Below are 16688 nucleotides of genomic sequence, written 5' to 3' on the forward strand. Positions count from 1 at the left end.
TGTACTTGTGTTGCGGCTATAAAGTTAAAATGCATCTCTGAAGAATGCTGTGTTGAAAATTTTGAAGCACTATTTATATATAGACAATTAAGAAATACAGAGCTTTCAAACTGAAATTGAAAATAAAGGAAAAATTTTAAGAAAAGACACGTTTCACATTTAGCATAAGTCATTCTTTCTGTAAAACATAACCATAATTTGGAAATGCTATTTCTTTTCCTGTGAGAACAGAAAAACTTCTCTGCATACAGTGTGAACTAATATCAACAGGTGAACATGTGGATACAGCATAGTTGCCAAATCATTAAACCAACTAGGAATGACTGCTTCTCTTTTGATACTTCTGTTTTTACATATCATGTTGATTTTCCGTCTATAATTTGTCTTGTTAGCAATTACATTTCTTGTGGTTCTAGTTCTGCCTCAGGTGAATGTACCACAACGTCGTTTGAATGCATGGAGAAAAAGTCTAAATAAAAATTAGACTAAAAAAAGAATCATTTGAACAAAAAAAATCCTTGTAAGACTGAACTCTGAAGTACTATTGTGATACTTGCTGTGGATTTGGCAACTTTTGTCTTGTGCAACATGCTTATATTTCTTTTTAAACATTTAGGAGTTCACCAGATCTTTTTGTTATGTGATTGCTGAAGCATTATCCTGGGACAGCAGCAACGACTGATGAATACACTTCAGGTAAGAAATCAGATGTATGCCATTTGGTATGGTTGTTCATTAACTTTCCTCACATTGTTTTGGTTAAGCTTCAATAGTAGCAGTCTTTAACATTACAGCATCAAAATTCACTGAATATAAAAAATAAATCTCTTTTTTACATGAATGTATACATATGTGTCTCTGTAAATCGTTGTGAGCAGGTTTTTCTTTTTCTCCTAGATTTGGTAACTCTGACAACAGATGACATTGCATGTTAAATTGGGTTTTAATGATTGAAAGATTATTACAAAATATGATCTGTCATTTCTAATTCTTCGATCAGCCCACCTACTTCTGCAGGAATTAGTTCCATCTACTTTAAGTTATACCAGATTGGAGCATCTATTCCATGAAGGCTTCACTTCTCTGAACCACACTTGGCCTGATAAAAAATTTTTGATGTTTGGCCCGTAGTAAACTTTTTACCAGTTAGTCTGCTAATACTTTGGTAAAAATATGTCCATGAAGAGGAAAACAAAACTCCCCCCCCCTTTTTTTTTTTTGTGTATTTGTAGTGAATTCCAGCTGTATCGCACGGGGGAGATACTGGCTCTCCAGTGAATTCCGTTCTTCTGCCCCTTGTGATCCAATTTCATTCACTCAAATTTTGCACTTCAATCTGTAGTGGTCATGTCTAGTCTGGTGCTGGTTTCTACTGTGTCTCCACGTGTCTCAGTTTGTTAAATAGAGACTTCATAAGATTCATTTTTTCTCAATAAATCCACTTCTATCAAAGATAAAAATGTGATGGAAATACAGTAAAAAGAGAACGTGTGCCAGCGCGAGTGTTTCTTTGCACAAAGCAGCAAACTCTCTTCCTCAGTCATCTTGTGTACAAGAGTTATCTGATGTTGATAAGCTGTAAGATTATTAGTAATACATAATTATCCTATGTAATTGATTAGAATGATGGGAACAAACAAGCTGCTGCTATTGTAGTCTTTACCCTTGCCACTGTATAAAAGCATGTCCTTAACTTTTGAATCTTATTTCACAGTAACAGTTACAACTGTAGGCCTGAATATAAGGACAATTTCAGTATTTCTTGAGTGGTTTATGCAACTTGTTCTTTGAGGCTGTGCCAATTCAGGATATAGTTGTCAAGTTGTTGATACCCTTGGAAGTTAACCCAAGCTTGTCTACACAAAGGCAAGCAAAGGTTGATCTTGATTCAATTCTTGCTCTGTCACAAGCTTCCTGGGAAACCATGGACAAATTCTATAGTCCCCATATCAGTGGGAAGTAAGTGCCTACGTACCTGTATGCTTGCATTTCTGGTAGAGAAGACAGTGTGTCCAGAGTACTTTTTTTGCACAACTCTATGCCCGGGGCTACATTGAGCTTTCTGTGCACATGAGGATCATCTTGTTATGCTGGTAACGTAGAGCAGCTGGGCAGCCAATGCTCAGAAGTGAAGGTGGTTACTGGCTAATGTACATTTCTGCTAAAGTAAAAGATTTGGGCTTGTATGTAAGCGGTGTCTTAGTACACACATGGGCTTCAGTATTTCTGGGCTTCCAATCACCCTTTTAGTTTCTTCCTTTGTAAGAGTATTGCAAAGATAAATATAGTGAAGACTGCACTGTGTTCAGGTTGGAGCCAGATGTGTATCTAATATAGGCACACAGTTAAAGAGGTGTTTTAAGGTAAGGGCACAAAATCATACAAATGGATGACCCTGGAGTTTACTTTATTCTGCAACTTGCAGGCTGTAAGAGCATAAACACAGCAAACATATCAAAATGTCAATATCAGTTAGATCAAGGGACCAGGTTAAGCCTAGACCTTTAGGGAAGGCATAGCAGCCTCCTGTCCCAGGGAGTGACTGGTAGCTGCTACCAAGAGAGGAGAGTGGAGCAAGCCCAGTACCTGGTTGCTTCCCAGATCAACCTTTCATGATCTGCAGGTGAAGGACCTCCAAGTCAGTGGTGGCTTCTGTGTTGAGTGGTCTTGGGTATACTTTCCCCTTCTGTGGATTTGACTGATTATGTTTTGAACCCAGGTGAATTTTTAGGCTCTGCAACTTTGTGCTGTTCAGAATTCCCTAGCTGAATGCCAGGGGGAAGGACGCAGCACTCCCTGAAGTTAGTTTTGAACCTTCTACTTGCTGACTTCATTTAACCTGGGGATTAGGATGACAGGAGAGTCAGGAGTTGAACAGTGCCATTCCTGCTTCAGTGGGGTGGTGGGAAAGGATGATGGGTGCTAAGCTTTCAAGAAGGCATCTTTTTAAATAGCTAGACTAAAATCGTCCTGAAATGAAATGAAACTGAAGGGCTTCTGTGGCTCTCCCACTGCTAGTGCCCTTCCTAATGTGTAGATTTGAGGCAGCTCCTCAGACCTGTCTTCCTTTTCTCTTTGAGTTCATTTCCCATGTTTTTAATAATAATTTGGGGGTTCTGTGGCCTTTATGTTCTGTACCTCCTGGAGTTCCAGAAAACAACAGAGAAGATGCTCTGTCCCCTGAGCTGTGAAGGAGTCATTCTGGTGATTTTTTTTTTTTTTTTTTTTTTTTCCCCCCTGACAGAATTCCAGATTGTGTGGAAGAAACCATCATAAGTTTAAAATATCCTGGAGACACTCACTCAATGGGTTGAGCCTCCCAGCAACACATTAAAATATAAGGCCATTAATCAGAATTGAACTATATTTTTTTTTCTTGTTGTTGTTCTTTTGTACATTTAAAACATTGCTTTTGGGTTCACAGAAACTTTTAAATGGGTTAAAAAGAAAAAAGGAATTACCCAATAGTGCCTTTGATGCAAAATCATTGTACTGAGGACCTGACTGCGCATATTCCAGCTAATGCGTCAAGGCTACGGAAGGAAGTGTGAATATTGCATAAATCTACCTGACTTACTTAGATGGGGTCAGAAAAATACACTGTGCAATATATATGATGTTAACTATTGTGGTAGGACCACTGAACTAGAAAAGGCTATGGCTTTGCTGAAGGTGAGCCTCTCTGAAAAGGTAAAATTTGATACTGTGAATATGCTAAGTACAGAATACAGAGTACTATGCTTTTAAGAGTAAAGGCTTTTAAAATTCAGTAAAAAACCCAGAACCAGCTCTTAGCTAAAACCTTACAGCCAGTTGAAGGAGAATAATTTAATTATGCTAATTCTCCTTGTTGGCAGAGAATATTTGGGAGATAGAATTTATGCAGCTGCGTTTATTTTTGCTCTCCATTTTTGTTTTTCTTCAAAACACAGTGGAGATCTTGGACTTAATATCTGTTCCTGGTTACAGAACCAACTTACCGTTGTACACTTATTTCCATCCCATCTGACCTCATTTTTCCCTTCTGTGTCTATATTTGAGGTAGAAAGTGATAAAGCAGCTCTTACAAAGGATTGCTTTGATGTGCAAGGCCTTCAGCTGAATCCTTATGAGATTCAAGGCAAGTTGGATGTAGCATACCATTTAAGACTTTTTCAGTCGAAGATGACTCCGCTGCATTTGTTCTGATGGCTCATAGAAAAGCACGTAAAAGGCTGCCAAGCCAGCTTTCTCACTTAGAGGAAACTGTTGAGTGCCTTGTTCTTCAAGTCCCCTGAAAATGGGCAAAAGTTTGCCCCTGAACCCCTTCTGGGAGGCTGATGGGCCCTGAACTTGCATCTGATACAAAATGACCAGCTATTTAATGGAGAAACAAGAAGAGGAACCTCAAATGAAAAAGCTTTGCCATACTAGAACTGTGCTTGAACTGTTTGCTCTCTGTTTTAAGCCTTCAAAAAGGGGTGGTGGAGAGAAGAGCAAATCTGCTGCTGTGCTTGCCTGTGCAGGAAGGAGTGGCTGAGAAAAATGTGTTGTGAGTGTTTGGAAGGGGAGAAAGTGAGTTGGCCAATTTGATTAGACTAAAGAGAATAAGGTTTATCCACAGATCATCTGGATGCATGTGAATATATGGAGGTGGACTGTTTCTTGCCAGAGACTTGTATAAAATTGAAAAAACAGAGCAAGTTTTTTTTTTTTTTCTGTAGCAGGATATAACTGGATTGTAAACTTTGGCAGGACTCTTAACATCTGAATGCTTCTTGAAACTCTAACAATGTTTTTGTAAAACTGATTTTGGAACTGGAATAAATGACAACATTTTCTATATTCTCCCTCATGTTAATTAGGTGAAACAGTAAGTATTATATTTGTCCAGAAAGAGGTCAAAGCAAACAAGAAATTGATAATGGAGGAGCCAAACAAGGATAAGTAATAAGCCAATTTCTCAAACTGGCAAAGATGTACCAAGAGTTTGGAAAAAATACGCTTGCAAGCTTCCTTTATTATTATAACCTCTTGAACAGAATAATCCAGTCCAAACAGCTATAAATGCTTTCCAATAGAGAAGTTTATGACCTAGTTTCTGACTGAAACACAATATCACAGTATGTGGAAAGAACTTAAATGAAGATGCTGGTGGCAGTGCCTCTAGAGCATCGTATTAGAAACTTGGTGTATTTAGGCATTCCTGCCCTTTGCAAATACTTGCTAAGTGGAGTCAAGTGGAGTGAACTTGAAACATTGGGGTTTTTTTGCAGGAGACATTTAAATGCCTGGGTTGGCATGCAGAATTTTCATAAGATGTCTGAATTTTTTTAACTGAGCACTGTTTGGAAAAAATAGTTGTTCTAGGATTATTTCAACAGGAATTCAGCAACTACAGGATGCCTTTCTAGATCCTGTGTTCCTCTAGAGAAGTGAAGGGAAAGAAAAGGTGCATTTAGTCTGTTTACAATTATAAATCTGTTCTGGAGAGAAGCAGGGAAAACTTTGATTAGGCTTCATTTGATTCATGGCCCTCCTGTGAGGAGCAGGACAAAGAGTTGAGGTAAATGTGCTGGGCGGGGGCGGGAACGACAACGTTGAACTTTTGATTTCAACAGCAAATTCTTTTAAATTGGAGAAATATTTCTCTTTGCTTCTGTATACCCTTGCAGGAGGCATCCGAACAGGCCATGTTTCGATTAGCAGCCCTGGTGAGAGGCTGGCTGACATAGTACTTCTGTGATGGGGAGAAAGCAACACAGAAGTAAACAAGATGAGCTGTTACAAGTTGGGGGAGATTTTGGTTTTGCTTCTTTTTCCTGCTTTTCCTGTGACTCACTGATGCCACTGAAAGCAAGGGAGCTGTGCTGATCTCTGTCAGCTGTGGCTGTGACTAACACCATCTATCCCTTTCTTCTTCCTTTTCAAGGAGGTTGGGAGTGAACTTGAAAGGACAGACCATTCGTGTCTCAGCCAAGAAGAGTTTCTGAATGCTGTTGAAATACATTAAATAATACTTGGTTAGCATAGCAAAAGCTATAGTTAAAATTCTTGCAGTGTTTCAATTATAATTCCTTTATTATTCCAGTTGCTTATAACTTCCTGAAATGCTCATGTCTCAAGTTGAAATTTTCCAGACTTGATCTTGGCCTGACAGTGACCTTTCTTCCCTTTTCTTCTTTGTTTCTCTTTTCTCTGTGGTATTAAGTGAATATGGCTTGGGCGTTTCATTTATAATGAGAAGAAAATAGTAGAAAAATACACTTCAGCTATTACTTTAAAACTCTGAGACTGAATAGCTCAAGTGGTGCAGCTGTTAGAGAAATGGTGGTGAAAATCACCAGAAGTGCTTCTTGAATCTTACCAGAAACTGAGAGGGGGCACTCAGAGGGCTTTCAACTTTAGGTCTTAAATTTTAACTTTCTCTCCATCATGTGCACGCATTACACTTCTTCTTTATAATTATCACATGCAGTTATTTTGGCCTGATCAGTGATCAGCTGAACAAAGCAGTAGTCCTTAGTGAAAGAGCAGATCTGTTTTTCACTGTTTGCCATGACCCAAGCGAGACAGGGCTCGTAATTCAGGAACAGAGCGGTACAGCTGGCAAGTGCTGTGCTGGGATGTGCGAGGGGAGTCCTTTAGGGCACTCCTCTTGCCCCACAGTTCAGGTTGAAAATGTTGAAGTTTTCAGAAGCTCTTCTCCCAAGAAAACTGTTAAATGAAACACAAATTATTTTTTAAATAAACTTTTTGACCAGCTCTGCTCAAGCTGTAGGCTACAGTAGTTTAAACCAGAACCCAGTTGTCTTAGGGGATGGAATTTATACCTGGGATGGAAAGGGTAGAAATAAATTGTCAAGTGCTTTCCTTTAAATTAATGCTGTTATGTCTATTTATTAACTTATGTAAAGACTACTGATGATGGTGGTGATGTTGCTAAACAACAAATTGTGGGGTTTTACTTCTTGACTCATAAGATGTGTTTCAAGAAAAAGAAAAAAGTCATGTTGCCTGCTCATTGGCTTCCACACAGGCACGCTTTGCCTTAAAGACTGTGGTTTTTGCTGAGGACAATCAGTGTGAGTGTTTCTATAAAACATTATAAGAAACTTTTCATTTCTAGAATTGGTTTCTCTTTGTCTCTTCTGGTCCATGGGAAATACCAATTCATGCACATTCATGAATCATCTTTGCTTCTATTATTGAATGGATGTGTCTTCCCAGTGACAAAGACAAGTGTTTGAAAGCTGCAGGGCAGCAGCAGACAGAGGGCGAGAACAGAACTGCCAGCAGATCTGGCAGAGGTTCCCATTGTGGTCTCCTGCCCTTTAACATGTTTTAAGTGAATTTCCTAATTCTGAGCCTCCTATGTAACATCACAACTCTTTGACCTTGTAGAAGACTGTAGAAACTTTCTTCATTGCCTGTCATAAGCTTACTTTGGTCACCTGCAAGATTTTCCCTTGCAGGAGCCTCCTGAGTGCTGTTCAGACACTGCTTCAGCAGCACTGCCAGCTACTGGGTAAAAGTAAGGTGCCCGTGGCGTAAGCCCAGCTTTTCATATTGCTGGAGAATACTTATTTCTTGTTGGCAAATAGTACTATGTATATATAATTAAGATTTAAGTATCTCAGGATTTAAGATTTGGTCCAGAAGTACAAAAGTCCCACCACAACCACTTCCACCTCTAAAAATTAATTGGAATGTATCTGCCGCACCGTAGAGTGAAACAACTATCTTAAAGTTGATTTGTCATAAAAAGCAGAGTCTAATACCAGAACTTTAAATAAAATTCTTCTGCATCGCCAGTTTATGTTTTCAGAAGAGGAAGGGCTGTTTTCTTTAAATCAGCCACCAAATTTCGGTCTGACTTGCTGTTCTCTCGATGGGAATCTTGTCAAGTGTGGCATCCCTCTGGCCTGTCCCTGAGTGAGCCATAAACATTCATAACTGTGTCAAGGACACCTCTCAGTGAAAAATTTTGGGGCTTGTTTTCTATGGAAAACCCTGGTTTCTGAATTCTTTCAGGCCTCCTGATACACGGCAAATGACTAAAATGGAATTGCTTGGAACAGGTAGAGTAAACTTCAGATTCAGAAATTAGAATACAGCCTTATTTTTAAAGCTAGCCTTGCTCATCCTAATGGGAATGAGCAATGCATGCTTTGGTATTGGCAGCAGGTACTGAGCACCACTGCAAACATTGTGGGTACATATGAGAGTCAATGTGCAAGAAGTTTTAGGTGAAATGACGTAATCAAAACTTCCTTGAAAATGACAAGCTTTTGTTTCTGTGATGCTTTCCTTGTCATTTCAGTCTGTCATTGAAGCAAGTGGTTTAGGTTTCCTCTCTTCTATGCTGTCTTTGGGTTTGCGCTTTCAGTTAAATTTTTAAATGTCAGATTTTTGAAAGATAAACATCTCTTCCCATCACAGATGGAAATGAAGACTGAATTATTGGAGTACCCAGAAACTTGTTGATTTGAGACTTTTGCCCCAATCTGCCTAAACTCTACATGTGGATGGGTGTGTTTTTGCAGGGTTACAGCTAGACATTGGTTCTTTTGTCAGCTGTAGGATACTTAGGGTGGATTACTAATAGGAGCATGGAGCTGATTTTATCACGTTGGTTTTATGTTCAGTGGTTTCTGCATCGGTCTTTCCTTTGTAATCTTCACTTCAACTGTAGGCATAAGTATTCTGCTATCCAGAATGGACTCTGGTGTTGGAAACTTTAGTAACAAAAGTCTTTCTGTTCTGGAGTATTTAAAAACTAACTGATCATCCTTTAACCTGTTGGATCAAGTTTAAAGGGGAGTGACAATCTTTTTTTTTTTTTTTTTTTTGTTGCAGTTACTTTATTATTAAATAGTCTATGGTGATGAGTACTTCAGAAAAACCCAGTTTAACTCCTGAAAAACCAATCTGCTAATCGCCCTTGCTTTGTCACTTCCCCAGTCCCTGTGTGCCTCCTCTTACATGCATGCTCTATAAGTTAATAAAAGACACACCAGACAGAAAACCTAGTATAGGCAGAAAAAGCTCCCTGAGAGAGCTGAAGCAACTCCCACAAAGTAAATTTGCAGCTTGCTGAACGCCGCTACCCTTCTGTTAAAGGAGGGATCAGAATAACACTTTTTTTAGGTGCCTGGATAATTGTGCAAATGTGCCTTGGGTGCCTGACCTCCCTCCCCCACCTTCCCAGGCGCCTTGAAAGTAACCATAATTCTCCCAACTCCCGTTTCCTCTGCCAGAAAAACACATCAGCTCTTAGCTTAGAAAATGGCCTGATTTGCAGATGTGCTCCATCCTGGGGAGGATGACCCTCTCCCAGGCTGAACGCTCCTTGGGTCAGCTGTGTGACAGTGTCTCTTTTTGGCCCTCTCGGAAATGATTAATTCTGGTTACATTACTCCTCTGTATACAGTTGGGGTGGTCTCTTTTTTCTTATTTTGGGGATCAGTGTAGGAGGGCTGTGTTAGGTTATATGTCAACTGAAAATTCAACTTAAGTTTAAACTTGTTTTAGCATGCTTACAACTCAAAGTTTTTAAATCTTTTTTTTTTTAGGGGTCACAATTAGCGCGTAAACTCTCTTGCAGGGAGAGGTTAAGCTGAGGTAGAAATACTTGTATTTTGCAAGCAAGTGAAGAGGATGGTGGCTTATTGCTGCAGGGCAGAAAAGTGGGGCTCTGTGGAGGAGAAGGGAGGAGGATGTACCCTGTATCACAGCCCCAAGTGCACTGACTGGAAAAGCTGAGCCTCTGCTGTGTGCCCCAGTGCTGATAAGTGTTGTGTTTGGCTCATTGAGGGAGGGAATTAGAAAACATTCAGTGTCTCTGTAAAAAGTAACAGTCTGTCTGTGACCATAAACTGGGAAGGGTAGTAAAGGGCTGCCCAGTCAGGAAATCTTCATGCATAGAGGCACCAGTGAGATGGCAGACCTGTGAAAACCAGCAGTCTGGAAAGCAAGAAGTGGGGATTTTGCTGTGATCAAAGCAGGACCGAGCGGGAATATTGTCTTGTCGGCAGGTTCGCGTTGCCGTTGTCTGATGGAGATGGTGCCCGCTTGGCTCCCGCCAGCACCCAGCCTAGCCAGCCGTGCTGCACTTTCACACCAATACTTCTGTCCTGGAAGAGATTTCCGTGTGCAATTCAATCGTTCTGGTCGGACCACCCTTGGGTAGGCAGATTACAGTCAGTCGAAGCTACGTTGGTGGCAGTGCTGCGTCTCTGCTGTCTGTAGGTTCAGATATGCTGGAGATTAGGCCTGTTTCAAGCTGTCTCTTTCATGGCCATACCCTTTGTCTGATCTCAGTCATTAAGAGATCAGGTTTCTTGAAATATCAGCATTTGTTGGCCCCCCTGGCTGGAGCAAACCACTTAGCCCACAGATGCGGGAAGGCTTGAATAGGTTTTCAGTGTGAAACAAATGTTGAGTTCCTAAGATGTATAATTTATACAGAAGAATAGTCCTTCACCTGCAGAGTGTTGGTAAATGCTATTTTTTGTACTGTGGTCAAGGGCGTGCACTGATAAGTTGGTGGAAAAAAGGAATGCAGTGACGGTAGGTGTTACTTCTAGGGAACGAATAGCATAAAAATAGGAACATGCATCAGAGGTGGAGAGTGATGACTTCTCAGTTTCCCAAATGCACACTGGTTTAAAACTTTCTTCTTATTTTATCTGAGGGCTGTGTTGCTGTTTTTGAGCCTTCTGTTTTTCAAAATAGAGCCTTTGTCATAAGGAAAAGTTGAGTACTTACTACCCCAAGATCTATTAAAAATCCCCAAATGGCAGGCAAAGTAGAGAGTTTTTGATTCACATGCTGCACTTTCTGAGGAAGAGTCTGTAAGTAAACAACGAGGTTTTTGATGCTTTGGCAATCGAGGATTTGGCCAAAGCTTTGGAAAAAGAATACAAAACATAGCGCACGTGCTTTCATTTGTTCAGTGGGGACCGCTGCCCAGCTGGATTGCTTTGTGTCTGTACTGAATTTCGGTATTTGCCAATAAACACTGTAACATTTTGCCACCATAAAGAAAAAAGGCCAAGCTCTGGGTCCTGTATCTGAAACCAGTTCCCGGACTTTTGGGCACAGGTCCTTCCCGCAGTGCTGTTCTCCTGGCATGGGGCTGGGAATTCCCTTGATTTTTATGCTCCGAGCAGGGATCTAGATCTATATGTGTCTGAATCTCTGCAGCAAAGCTGCAAGCAGTCATCATAAAGCTTAGTGTGGGCAGAGCATGTGTGACTCGTTTATTAGCAAAATGTCTCATAATTTCAGACTTGCTTTGAATAGCTTTCACATTCTGGTTAACCCTTTGCTTTCCCTGTTTTGTCAGTTCTTACTGGAAAATCCCCCTGAAAAATGGCATAAAATGTTCCTGTCTTTTTGTGTCGAGACTGTTCATAAGGAACACTGTAATATGGACTCTGAGTACAAAGATGCATTCTTCTGTTTATTCATAGAATGGTTTGGGTTGGAAGGGACATTTAAAGGTCATGTAGTTCAACCCCCCTGCCATGGGCAGGGACATCTTTCACTAGATCAGGTTGCTCAAACCCCTGTCCAACCTGACTTTGAACACTTTCATAGGAAGAAAACTAGGCTGGATTAGGTCCTTTTGATATTCTCTGCATTAAGGTAATGATAAAGTAATTCATGTTATCATACACAGTTCTTTTGAGTCTTATTGAAATGAAGAGAATATTTCCCATGTAAATGATGGTAGAATGAACATTTCTATATAGGCTGTCTTGTTTTCACCAGTTAACGTGCAAAGGCATATTTTCCTCTTAGAAAAGAGTTTTTGGCCAAGTTCTACTTTTTCAAATCCACAGAGGTGTAGCAAACAGTTCTGCTGATTTCTCTGCAATGAGTTCAAATTTTTGTTTGTACATCTGAGAGCAGACTCTGATCCATAGCTATGCAAAAAGTATACATTTTGTTATTGTAAATATCTCAAACTTTCATTACTCAAAAATTACTATTTTAAATACAGTTCACTTTTTTTATCTGCAAATCCTCCCACATAATTTAAGTTTTAAGACAGCTGTGATTGCCTTCTCCTGCTTGCAGATGTTCCCTTTTTCTTGAAATATAGACTGACTGAAGCAGTTGGTCTAGACATTGTTGGTTTAATTCAAGAGGAACTTGCTCATTGATCTTTTGGTGTTAACCATAGACGATGTGTATGTACACACATACCTACAGTATGTGATACAAACGTTTAGAAGTGACTTCATTGTGTGGTTTGGTCTACAAAGCCAAGGAGGAGAACAAGGCTGTTTTTGCAGGAAGATCTCGCCAAATACAATTATCTAAAGCTCCAGTTCCACTAACAGTTTGCATCTGGCTGCCTGGAGAGGTAACTCAGCCGTTAAGCCAAGCAAAGCAAGGACTGGATTGCAGCAGTTTACATTTTTTTCCACTTGACATTCCCCCTGTTTAACTTTACAAGTGGACTGGAAACTTAAATCTTGTGCTAGAAAGGGTGATCTCCAAACCTTGTCGTCCGACATGGATTCTTGAACTTAAAGAATAACTGTTATCTAGTCTCTGAAATTCAATCCATAAATTAGGAGGCTGGGATTCTCCAGGGACGCTGGTACAGGGCTATGCTGTACAAACTGAGTTCTTGGCCGGATTGCTTTTTGTGCGTTTGCACAGGAGGGATGGGGATGAAGGGAATCTAACCCCAAACAAATCAGTCTCTTTGAGAAGAAAATGTTTATTGAAGTTGGCTTTAATATAGGTGCCATAGCAGGAGAAGTGCAGTGGTATTTAAGCCTAACACTGGCTTGAACGCAATGCTGTGTAGCTGCTCTTACATCTGTGAGGTTGCTCTGGATGTGTTGTGCGTTGCTGCAGCCAAGGTCAGATGTGGGTCATGGGGGTGTGCATGTGTACAGACTATCTATAGCAGAATATAGCAGAAGCATCTGCAAGCTGTACAGCTTTGCCAGTATCACATAATGATTTGAAACACCACTGGGCTTAAAAAAAAAAAGCACACTTTCTCATAGCATTGGCTGTTCAAGTGTGTAATGGATATTCTTAACTGCAACAGGAAAGCATATACAGTAATTAAAACACAGAGCAGAAGAATTAGTCAAATTTGGCACAAATGCCTGAGAAAGTGTCTGCTTTAGCGGTAGATATAAATGAAGCACTAGCCAAAATTACTTTCAAAGGCTTTAATTACATCTGTTTTAATTTAGGATGTAAAATGCAGGATATTATTTTTTAATATAAATTTAATTCATGGTTAATCTGCGGATTGCAATATCCTTCCAGTAGGAATGATGTACTTGGAGTGGGATAATTAAAAACTTCCCTTTTGAGCTGCTTGTTAGTCTGTGGCAGGGCATGCTGTCCAGAACCACATGTTCTCTGTATACGTGCAACTGGTGGTGGTGGATCATTTAACAAAAAAATAAAACAGCACTTTTGTTTTTAATGGAAGTGCATTATTATACAACAAGCTGTTCATACTGCAGATGCATAAACCAGTCATCAAAACCCAATATCTTTTCTGTAGTCTCTCTCTCTTTTTTTTTTTTTTTTTTTCCTCCCCCCCTGAAGTGCACACAGCAGGACTGGAGAATAGTACTTCTCAAAGTATTCTAAAGCTGACTGCTTGTAAATGAGAAAAATAACATGCTTGAGCTACTAAATGTTTTTTTTCTCTAATTAACCTTTTCCAAATAAGAAAGGGACCTTGTGTGTGCATGTGTATGTGTTCGTTCACATATTCTGTACTGCTCGATGGCTGCAGGAGTCATGTGCCATAAAGAGTGATTTCAAAATGCTCCCGATGAGAGCGTGCAAGGTCCAAGCGAGGGAGGGACTGGCAGTCTTGCAAAACTGGCTGCTCATAGAAAGGATTTTGAGAGCGCCATTTGAAAAATTAGAGCTGCTGTATAAATCAGCAGGTTCAAATGATCTAGATCTGAAGGATTTGGGAAGATTATCTGAATGGATTTCAAATGCTACTGGCCACTGTATTGGATGAGTTGTGAAATAAATACTGAGTTGGGCAAGAGAAGCGAGAAGAAAAGGTCGTCTGTTGTCCTCCCACTCAAACAGGCATAGGAAGGGGAACCAGGAACTGCTGCTAAGTGAGCATCAGTTTTGGTCCTCATGTAAACACTTACACCAATGAATAAGGTAATAGATTTAAAAATAGAACCTGTGTGTATCTGAATAACAGAAACATGAGTTAGAAACTATGTACCTGGGTAACAGAATCATGGGTCTTAAATAGTTTAGTTATGTAAATGAGGAAATTGGGCCAGAAAAACTGGAAAGCCTTTTTTTGTCAAAATTATAGTATTGATAGTAGGAGAAGACTGCAGTTCATATAATGTGACTTGATTTTAGGGGAGTAACATATAATATTTTCTTTTGAAATCATACTTAAAATACCATTTTAATTGACCAGTCTGTGAAAGTTGGCATAGTGATTGAAATTGAAAACTAGCAAAAATAAAACAATAACCTCCCCTCTCAAACCCAGAAACAGATGGCAATAACAATATACAAGGTTAGGGAGTGTTATCAAGTGGGTATTGTAATGCTTTTCCCACCTTATTTTGAAATATCTTAATGTAGGGATGTGGCATGCTGATGCTTAGTGACAAACTCTACAAGCTCTCTTCCAATTCATTGTATTTTCTCCTGCATATAGGAGAGATCAGCTTTTCACACATGGCTTAGCCTCAGATCCTGCTCACAGCAAAAGGATATATGTTTTTAGCAGGGCGTTTGTCCAATTTTTGTCAGAAGGAGTGGCTGCGCCAGTGGTTTCAGGATCAAGTCTTTGAGAAGAGTTTGGACCATTTTGTGTGTGTCCATGTTAGAGGCATCACTTTTTAAACCCCTTCAGCAAAACTTTGATCAATCGGCAATGTGGTGCTAAAGGTCTTTATTGTAAGAACTTTTCTCCTTAAATATGAAGCTTGTAAAGCTGAGGTTTATCAAGTAATTACTTCATGTGATTGCCAAGTTAGCTGTTTAAATTAAGTATGTAAGAAAACCCCACCAAATCCAAGAGATGTCTGATGAAATCTTGAGCATGTGGCAGTGCTGCCCCTTGATGTGTCTTTTGTCCCATGATGTATCTGTTAGAGTAGGAACAAAGTGATAAGGATGAAGTTGTTTGACTTGCACCATCCCAATATTTTAGTAGCTGCAGGTAGCATTTCCGTGATAGCAGGCAATCATTGCTCTGCTCGGTCTTCAAAAACATTACTAAAGATTTAGTTGTGTACATTGTGCTGCCTGCGAGTGCCCAGAGGCTTGGCTGCCCGGTATGCAGGGAATAGCCCTGCTGAAATGGGAACAGGGGACTCTGGCCTCTTCCATGCATGGAGTTTATGCTACCCCACACATCCCCTTCTAGAATAATAGAGGAAGTATTTGAGTATACTCCATCGGTGTCTCTTTTGTCTATGAAGAAATCTACTGCATAATTTTCAGGTAAAGTGGATATTACTCTGGTTCTTAACCTCTGTGCTCCCCCACTCCCCAATATGCCCTGCTTCCATTGGTTTTGCAACAGAGGGAACAGAATGAGATGTCCCAAGACTTGACTGCTTTTGAACAAGCAGTGTGCACTTAAATGCATTTAAAGAGGCAAATAGATTATTAAAAATATCATCTTTACCCAGACATTATTTTATTCTTACTGCAGTGGTCTGTATATGTGTAAACTGAAGATCAGCGTCCCTTCTGTTGTGTGCTATGTATGAAGCAAAACCACAGACCATGGCCAAAGGAGCCTAAACTTTCAGTTGCCAAATATAGTACAGCACTGATCTGCCAAACTTTTTTCTACAATAGTGTGCGCTATGAATTTCCTGCATCCTTCTCATGCAAGAAGCCTTAGAATTTAAAAAGCCTCCACAGAATAAAACAAAATGTCACAAGTAATCCCTTTTCTTTCCCTTCCTCCTCCATTACTTTGAAAGGGTGAACTGCCATTGCTGTGAAAGTATGATGTAAAAACATGGGAAAGCCTGTTGTAATATTGAAATATTTAATATTAAATGCAACTCAAAGGTTCTCAAGCTCAAAGGTTTCACTGTGGTGGTGTTTTGTCTTTACCTTGCTTTACCTATTGTTGCATTATTACTTGCTGTATACCCCCTCCCTGCCCCAAATATAAAGCTTTTTTAGTAAAAGAGCAAGTAACTTCCCCACGATTATCAGCAGTCATATATTTATACTTATGTTGACTGTTCTATATATTTATTTAAAAATCACGATCTCTTAGCATAGTAATAGTGTTGAGGAAGAATGTGTTAGAATAGTTCCTGAGTATCCAAGAACTTCTGAGTCAATCTTGCCTGAATTTTTCATTTCTAAACCATCAAGATTTTCTGTTAGTGAAAAAGAAGTTGCTGCTGCTACCTAACCTTAGAATAGCTTGTTGATGTTAATGATCTTTTAGAGTATAGACTACAAACAGAAAGAAATCTGAAATAGAAATCTTCTGACTTCACAATACAAAAAATAACCAACATTGAGGCTCCTGTTTTAGGCCTCTTGTGGCTGTGGTGGTGCGTTGTTATTTTGCCTTAATGCATTATTTTACAGATGCTTGTTTGCACCTCTGCAGAGGTGCAAGGCTGCTTTACATAAGCCAACACAACTGCTTCATTGTCCATTCCTCTTGCTTGAATTCGGTCTTTGAACTT

At 39.7% G+C, this 16688-nt stretch overlaps 1 long non-coding RNA gene across 1 annotated transcript in view; it reads left to right on the forward strand.

Moving 5' to 3' along the window:
* Positions 1–16688, forward strand: part of LOC148057518 (uncharacterized) — a 398505-nt gene that overhangs the window by 81525 nt on the left and 300292 nt on the right. The window contains exon 3 of the long non-coding RNA XR_015706361.1: positions 617–696. This is a non-coding gene — a long non-coding RNA (uncharacterized LOC148057518). The remainder of the gene's footprint in view (positions 1–616; positions 697–16688) is intronic.

Source organism: Nipponia nippon, unplaced genomic scaffold, assembly GCF_047370975.1.
Source record: "Nipponia nippon isolate SJK-2023a ecotype South Korea unplaced genomic scaffold, ASM4737097v1 scaffold_1, whole genome shotgun sequence".
Lineage (NCBI taxonomy): Eukaryota > Metazoa > Chordata > Aves > Pelecaniformes > Threskiornithidae > Nipponia > Nipponia nippon.